Consider the following 9,133-nt stretch of genomic DNA (forward strand, 5'->3'; position numbering starts at 1 on the left):
TTCTGAGATGTTTTCTTATTTAATTATGAACTAAAACCCCTAAATACCTAAGGGAATGAAACCTAATACGAATCTTGTTATTATTTTCTGAATCGTATGATAAATATTTAACTTGTTCTTAATTATGTGTTCTTACTTCTTGTTTTGATATCCCAAGATCTGATTCAAGACATGCTCTTATTCAGAGGAGGATAGACCCTGTCTAAGAGTACATTTGTCATAATTAAGCGGAGTTGATTGCGCGCCTAGACATAGGGTGACAAGATTTTGCCGGATTAGGGTGAAACCTAATAAGGGGATCCATATATCGAGTTAATGCAACCCTAGAGTGTTAATTAGAGAAAAGTCTCGGTTATTCAATCTAGGGATTAGGCGTTATTAGTTTTGAATAGGGATAATAACATAACTTAAGGATCTCTATGGAACAAGTTGAATGAATAAATCGTCCGATTCGGAGCCAGAATAACAAGTAAAGTCTAGGTGGATTTTTCCTTAGGTATTGTCTTAAGTCAATCGATTTTTCCCAAAAGTAATTCCCCAATACTTTTCTCTGTGAGTTCTTAGTTTAGATAATTAGTTAGTTAAAACAAAACCCCATTATTCTTAGGCTAGAGAATAAAAAGACAGTCATTACTAGTACTTTTAGTTCCTTTGGGTTCGACAATCCGGTCTTGCTAAAACTATACTACTGTTCGATAGGTACACTTGCCTACATCGTGATTATAGTTAGTTCAAGAACAAGTAATTATAAATATTTAAAACCTATCACGAAATCACGCGATCAAGTTTTTGGCACCGTTGCCAGGGAACTACGATATTAGGAACGCTTAATTTTTATTACTTTAGCCATTTATTTTCCTTGCAATTTAATTTAATTTTTTTATTATTATTATTTATTAACCTACTATTTCTTTCGCTTGGCAGGTTTTTATAGTTTATGACTATAAGAAACCCGTCAGGGCCATTACTTTTTGACGAAGAAATCGATCGTACAGTTCGTAGAAACCAAAGACAAATAAGGCGCAGCTTAAGATACACGGAGAACGAGCAAGAAGACGATACTCAACCCCCAACTGAAGAGATGGCTGAAAACTAAGGCAATTAGCTACCTCCTGTAATTGTGATTAATCAAAATCCTACTCCACGCACTATATATGATTATGCTAAACCTTCTTTAACAGGAACTGAATCAAGCATAGTTAGACCTGCTGTAGCTGCAAATACTTTTGAATTAAAACCTAACACTATTCAAATTATACAACAATTTGTTCAATTTGATAGTTTGCAGGATGAAGATCCCAACGCTCATTTAGCCAAGTTCTTAGAACTATGCAATACATTTAAAATTAACGGCGTTTCTGATGACGCCATACGTCTTTGGTTGTTTCCCTTTTCATTGAGGAACAAAGCTAAACAGTGGTTGAACTCATTACCACGAGGGTCAATTACTACTTGGGAACAAATGACTGAAAAATTTTTACTAAAATATTTTCCGCCGAAAAAACGGCTAAATTACGTAATGATATCTCTTTTTTTGTGCAGATGGATTTAGAAACACTCTACGATACATGGGAGAGATACAAGGACCTTTTGAAAAGATGCCCCCACCATGGGTTACCACTTTGGCTCCAAGTACAAACATTTCACAATGGTCTGAATCTTTCGACTCGGCAAATGATTGACGCAGTGGTAGGTGGAACCATCAACAATAAAACACCGGAAGATGCCTATGAGATTATAGAGGAGATGTCACTGAATAACTATCAGTGGCAAGTCATAAGGACAAAGCCAATGAAAACAGACGGCGTTTATAACATCGATTCGGTTACCATGCTCTCTAATCAGGTAGAACTCTTGAATAAAAAGATTGATGGTTTTCTTAATTCTTCACTGGTTCACTCAGTAATACAGTGCGAAGTAAGTGGAGGTGGAACAAACCATTCGGAATACCAACCTTATGGACACAACATGGATAACGAGCAATTAAACTACATGGGTAATATTCCTCGACCTCAAAATAATCCATATAGTAACACTTATAATGCAGGTTAGAGGAACCACCCCAATTTTTCGTGGGGGGGTCAAGGAAATCAAAGACCACAACATCCTCCGGGCTACCAACAACCACCCTACCGACAGGAAAAGAAGCCAAACCTTGAAGAGATGCTCTCAAAGTTTATATCAGTGTTAGAAACGCATTTTCAGAACACCGAGACAGCACTTAAAAATCAACAAGCGTTGATCCAAGGGCTCGAAACTCAGATAGGCCAACTTTCTAAACTAATCTCTAAACGACCACAAGGTAGTTTGCCAAGTAATACTGAACCTAACCAAAGGGAACAACTCAACGCAATTAATATGCAAGATGACGAAGGAGTCATTGAGCCTGAACTAGAACCGAGGCAAGAAACTGTGGTAAGCAAAGGTCAAGGTGAGGTAGATCAAAATACAAACAAACCAGTGACTATCGAAAATAAACCTCGTGTTCCATACCCCAACGCGACAAGGAAAGACCGCTCGGATGAACAATTTGGTAAATTCCTTAAACTCTTAAAAAAGTACATATTAACTTACCGTTTATTGAAGCTCTATCGCAAATGCCAAACGCAATGAAATTTTTAAAGGAGCTTTTAGCAAATAAGTGAAAGTTGGACGAGGTATCGCATGTGGTGCTAAACGCAGTTTGCTCAGCCATTCTCTAAAATAAACTACCCAACATACTAAAAGACCCAGGGAGCTTTACTATTCCTTGCTTAATTGGTAGTTTAGATGTTAATCAAGCATTAGCTGATCTAGGGGCTAGTATCAACGTCATGCCTTACAAAATGTTTAACCAACTAGGTCTCGGGAAACCCAAACAGACTAGGATGAGCATTCAATTAGCAGATAAAACTATAAGATTCCCTAGAGGTATTATTGAAGATGTGCTAGTTAAAATCGATAAATTTATATTTCCTGTTGACTTTATTATTCTAGACATAGAAGAGGATATCAACACTCCCTTAATTCTAGGAAGGCCCTTTTTAGCAACTGCTAAAACCATCATCGATGTTAGCACAAGTGAACTTACACTCCGGATGGGAGACAAAACAATCACTCGTCAAGCTCGCAATTCTGGAAACACATCAAGAATTGAAGGTGATCATTTAAATCATTCTGCTAAAACTAACAATGTGGTGCAACCTACTTTGCAGAAAATGAGTCTGAAGGAAGCACACGAGTCATTCTCAAGCACCAGTAGAGGACCTGTTCATGAAGATCAAAGATTACAAATCGAGAAACTCGATGAATGGCGGATGCACAAACCAAGAACACTCGACAAACCGAAACTATGCCAAAACGAGCCCGATACCTCTCCAAATCAACTTAAGGTTGGTGATAAGGTCTTATTAGATGCTGTAGATCCCCACATTGTCACTACCATACCGAATGAGGAAATCCCTCTTATGGTACTCAGTATTTTTCCATTCGGTATGATGGAGGTGAGTCATCCCAAGTTCGATACTTTTAAGGTAAACAACACCCGATTAAAATCTTATTTTGATGAAATTGATAGCAAGAATGAGGAGAATAAACTCCTCAAACCACCATGACCATTCACTGGAGAGGTAAGTCGAGCTTAGACTATAAATAAGCGCTTCTCAGGATGCAACCCGAGCACTAACAATATTAATTTCTTTAAATTTTGGTATTTAACTCCTAAATTTTTAATAGAAATCTTGAATACAGGTGTTTCCACAGAGACACGGCCAAGCACACGGGCGTGCTTAGGGCCTTGTGAAAACAGGGCAAAAGATTTCCCCAACACGGGCTACAATTAAACACCACAGTCGTGCGATATGGCCATGGTCGAGCCTGCCAAAACAACACGGGTGTGTGACATGCTTGTGTGGAAGAACCATGGGCGAACCTGTTAAAGTAGCACGGGCGTTCGACACGCCCGTATGGAACACCCGTAGTTGAACCTGTTAAATTAACACGGGCGTGGGGCTTGCACACACGGACGTGGGAGAAGCGAACGAAGCTAGACACGACCATGCAACACATCCGTGTGAACCCACACGCTCGACGAACACTGGCATGTACTAAATCTCATACACGCCCAAATTTGAAATTTGCGAATCACACGGGCTGAAATTGGGGAATACGGACGTGTGCCCTAGCCGTGTGGCCCAAAATCTATAAATACCCTAGACTATTCACTTTCTTCCCCATTCAAAAACCTTAACCCTAGCCACTACAACTCCACACGGCCTCCCTGCCACGCCCGTGCACCATCTCCAACTTTGTTTTTAACGCTCAATCCCTCTCCCTTAGCGTTTGTATACTCCTTTCACTTCTATTTTACTTATTACTAATGCTTATTGTTAGCAAAATCTTCATTGCTTTTGAACTATTTGTCATTTTGCTCATTATTTTATCATTTAGTTTGCATTCTTAGGTTAGTTATTATACATTGCGTGTTAAATCAAGTTATTAGGGAAACCTCATACCCATGACTTTACCATGCTCATTCTCATGATATTTCCATTCCAATGTCTATCATTCAATTTGCATTTTTTAATTATGTTGTTAGAAAAGCCTCACTCTTTTGTCCTACGCATGCCATTACTACGCCCATTTTCATACAATGATAAGGTCATGAAATTATTAGATTAGTTATGTTTGGTTGTGGCTGAAATTCTGCTTTTTATTTGAAAATTGTATTCCTTTTACTTTGACCACTCATCAAGATGACTTGATAATTATAAACGCAGGTACCATGTAATCTTCACGTGGTAAAAAGGTTCCCATACCTACCTCGAAGAAGAGGAAGGGAGAGTCCTCTTCCACGAGTCCAACCACGAAAATTCTTCACCCTCTCCTGCAATTCCCCCGAGGGCCTCAAGAAGACCTTGTCCAAATACTTCGGGCCCGACCCTTAATTGCGGGCCACTGCAATAACTGGGCTACCGTAGAACAAGTTTAGATAGCTGATGCGATTCGGGCCCTCCTAACCACCAACCCCTGGGAGCTATTCTTTGAGATTATCGAGCTGACGTATCTCGAGCTCACGATGGAACTATGCTCAACGTTTCATTTTTAAATCATAATGACGAACTACGATGATCCCGGCACGATTCAATTTTGCCTAGGCAGATTAATCCATCAGCTAAGCGTCCTAGAGTTTAGTGCTGCACTAGGCTTATATACGGAGGAGTTCAAGGAGGAGAATGAACTACATGCTCTCAGTGGCCACATACATTTCTCTCCCTCGAAGTGCTGGCACACTTTGGCCCTTGCGACCTCCTACAATCCTAGCCGCTCCAAGGCATCAGTTCTCCTGCCATCCCTGAGGTACTTACACGCTATTTTAGCTCACACGATTACAGGGAGACGAGAGAGCACTGGCGTCGTCAACACCCACGACGCCTACTTCTTATGGTGCATGTCGCACGGGCACGTCATCGACCTTGCCTATTTCATCGCCCTCATGATTCAGTACTAGACAGAGCTACATTGGAAGGGAGTCATCTCCATTGGCCCCTACGTGACTCAGCGGGCGAGACACTTCGAGCTCCTCAACACCGCAGCCTAAGAATCATCCCTTACCCACATCGGCCAGATGTCTCCACAAAGCATCTCGAGCATGCTTAGCGAGAGGATGATTGAGAGGCACTGAGGAACCTACCCTCCCAGTATTGTCTCGCCTAATCTACCGGGGAGGAGGCCTACGAGGACATTCATGATGATGTCCCCCCACAGCACGAGGACCCACTGACTCAGCCATCACCACCTTTTCATCCAGTTCATGCGGTGGCTTCATATGTTGACATCTCTGAGCGCCTCACTCGATTCGAGCAACAGTGTTTTAAACGATTTGACAACATTGATGCTACTCTATAACAGATTTGTCAGCACCTCCCCATCTCATTGTCAGTCCCACCTCACGAACCATCCAACGATGAAGATGTTTAAAAATATTTATTTATTATTTTATGTTTTTAATTTTTATTGAAACTACTTTTTATTTTTATTAGACTTTAGAAATTTTATTTTTAATTATTAATATCGGTTATTTCTTTTTTGAGTAATTATACTTCCTAATATCTCTTAAAAAGTTCCTGATTTTATCATAGTTATATAGAACTCTTAAGCTCATCGTCACATAGGAACTAAAACTCCACCGAGAAAGGTTCTCCACGACTGCCATGTCCTGATCGACCACGATCATTGTAACCACTAAAGATAATATCCTTTTGGCGCAGGACTTATGGCCTAATGAACCTCAACGACCGCCGAAGTATCCTTCTCCACTCTCAAACCGATTACTCTCTAAAACTCTAGTTCGAGGAATTCATCATACAAGAAGTTTCACTCCTCTCCCTATCTTATTTTTATACTTTAATATCTATCTTTGTACATTGAGGGCAATGTACGTCTTAAGTGTGGGGGGAATATTTATTTCATTATCAGAAAAATCCCTGAATAATTACCTTGTTCTCTTGAAAAGCTCTCATATCATATTTAGGATAAATTTTAATTGATTTATGATTTTGATTGATATATCTTGAATTAAAACATAGGGATTTATGCATTGATTTTTTAAACTTTAAGACATTAGAGAATCAAGCATGATAAGTTTATTTTTAAGAATTTAAAATTATAGGTTGTTTCCCCAAGTCTAGGTATTACTTTGAATTGGAATTCACGAGTCTAAACATCAAAAAGCCATAATTTTTGTGAGATTTTTGAGCCTTTTGAGCATCTATTAATCTTTTCATGCTCACTTTTATTATTGCTTTGAGTGCGTCAGTATTGAACTGTTATTCTAGAACTTGCTTGATTATGCATGTCGAGACCACACCATTTGATTTGATATATCAAAATGATTAAGGCACTTAGGATTAACCCACTCATGCCATGAAAAGCCTACCTCCACGATTAACCCTTAATAAACCCATTTGAGCCTAACAAGTCATTCCTTATATTAACGTCAATATTAACCTTTAATCCATTATTATTGAAATACTCTAAATTAATCCCTATTTTTGTCGAGATTTGAGTTGAATGGATTGCTTAGCTATGTTTTGTTCTTAATAGTTAGTCTATATTATTTTAACTTGTTCTTAAAAAAAATATGTATAATCTGTAATTTCATATTCTGAGAAGCAGCTCTGTTGTACGCAAGTGAAGATTAACTCTTTTTTAAGTTAGGTAATTTTTCAATTCAATCTTAATTCTAACCCTTTCTTTCAGCTTGTGACCACACCTCCTAACCAAGCCTCATTACAACCCTCTAAAGACCTTTTGATTGATATATCATCTTAAATTATAGTGATGGAGATTTGATTTCCATGCAAGCCTATGGTAATGACTTTTCATTATTGACTATTGAGTGCTTCATTTATTGTCCTTAAACACCTTGAGTGACTTGAGTAAATCTTTAGTGAGGATGTAAAACTCTGTGATATTTTGAATCAAAGGTAATTACTTATATGAGGGGAGACACCTATGTTTCCATGAATAAAATGATCAACTTGGAATGTTTGGAACTTTTATGTTCTTTTAGTTCAATTCTAAATGTATGATTACTTATGGATTAATGTGAGATATTATTGATAGAAATTATAAGTTGAGAAGAATTTATTTTGATTATGAGTTGAGAATTTTGCTTGAGGACAAGAAAATGCTTAAGTGTGGGGGTATTTGATAAACCATAAATTATACATATTTTACCCTATGTTTAATGCATTTTATGGATGATTTCTCATTAGAATTGGTGAATTCGATACTCCTAATGCTTTAATTTCATGTTTTATACTTAGGAGAGCATAGGAGAGCAAAAGGAACGAGAAATGGGCCAAAGTACGAAATCAACACAGCCTAGACCTCCTCACACGGGCAGACCACACGGCCATGTCAATTTGGCAGGCTCGAACATGGCCTAGAGTAATCGAACACGGGCGTGTGCCACGGACGTGTCCCTACCGAGCCCAAGTTGAGTCCAATTCGAAAAAGGCCAATTTTGAGAGTTTTTACGCATTCTAAAGCTTATAAATACACCCTAGAGAAGGAAGAACAGAGGAGATGGAGAAGGGGGAGTAAGGAATTACTACAAGGAAGCTGATTGGTCCATCTCAAAAGCCAGATTCATCATCAAGACTAAATATCTCTCCTCAATTTCCCTTCAGGAGTTTTGGGTTTTCTTTATGTTTTGTATTATTTATTCTTCTGAGATGTTTTCTTATTTAGTTATGAACTAAAACCCCTAAATACCTAAGGGGAATGAAACCTAATACGAATCGTGTTATCATTTTCTGAATCGTATGATAAATATTTAACTTGTTCTTAATTATGTGTTCTTAATTCTTGTTTTGATATCCCAGGATACTGATTCAAGACATGCTCTCATTCAGAGGAGGAATAGACCCTGTCTAAGAGTACATTTGTCATAATTAAGTGGAGTTGATTGCGCGCCTAGACATAGGGTGACAAGATTTTGCCGGATTAGGGTGAAACCTAATAAAGGGATCCATAGATTGAGTTAATGCAACCCTAGAGTGTTAATTATAGAAAAGTCTCGGTTATTCAATCTAGGGATTAGATGTTATTAGTCTTGAATAGGGATAATAAGATAACTTAGAGATCTCTACGGAACAAGTTGAATGAATAAATCATCCGAATTCAGAGCCAGAATAACAAGTAAACTCTAGGTGGATTTTTCCTTAGGTATTGTCTTAAGCCAATCGATTTTTTCGAAAAGAAATTCCTCAATTCTTTTCTCTATGAGTTCTTAGTTTAGATAATTAGTTAGTTAAAACAAAAACCCCATTATTCTTAGGCTAGATCATAAAAAGACAGTCATTACTAGTACTTTTAGTTCCTTTAGATTCGACAATCCGGTCTTGCTAAAACAATACTACTTTTCGATAGGTACACTTGCCTACATTGCAATAATAGTTAGTTCAAGAACGAGTAGTTATAAATATTTAAAACCTATCACAAAATCACACGATCAGCCCATAATTCTGAAATTCTTCTTAGGGTCGCATGTGTAACAACCCGATTTAGGGCCTAGTCGGAACAGTGGTCTCGGGACCACGGATCCGAAGATAGAAAAATTATTTTTCCATTTTATTATTTATATATT

At 38.1% G+C, this 9,133-nt stretch overlaps 1 non-coding gene across 1 annotated transcript; it reads right to left on the bottom strand.

Moving 5' to 3' along the window:
• Positions 1 to 1,509: 1,509 nt before the first annotated feature.
• On the bottom strand, positions 1,510 to 1,616 carry LOC121205807 (small nucleolar RNA R71). Its single transcript, XR_005900880.1, has one exon. It is a non-coding gene; the product is annotated as a small nucleolar RNA R71 (small nucleolar RNA).
• Between the last annotated feature and the right edge of the window lie 7,517 nt (positions 1,617 to 9,133).

The sequence above is a fragment of the Gossypium hirsutum genome, chromosome A08 (assembly GCF_007990345.1).
Source record: "Gossypium hirsutum isolate 1008001.06 chromosome A08, Gossypium_hirsutum_v2.1, whole genome shotgun sequence".
NCBI classification, from domain to species: Eukaryota; Viridiplantae; Streptophyta; class Magnoliopsida; order Malvales; family Malvaceae; genus Gossypium; species Gossypium hirsutum.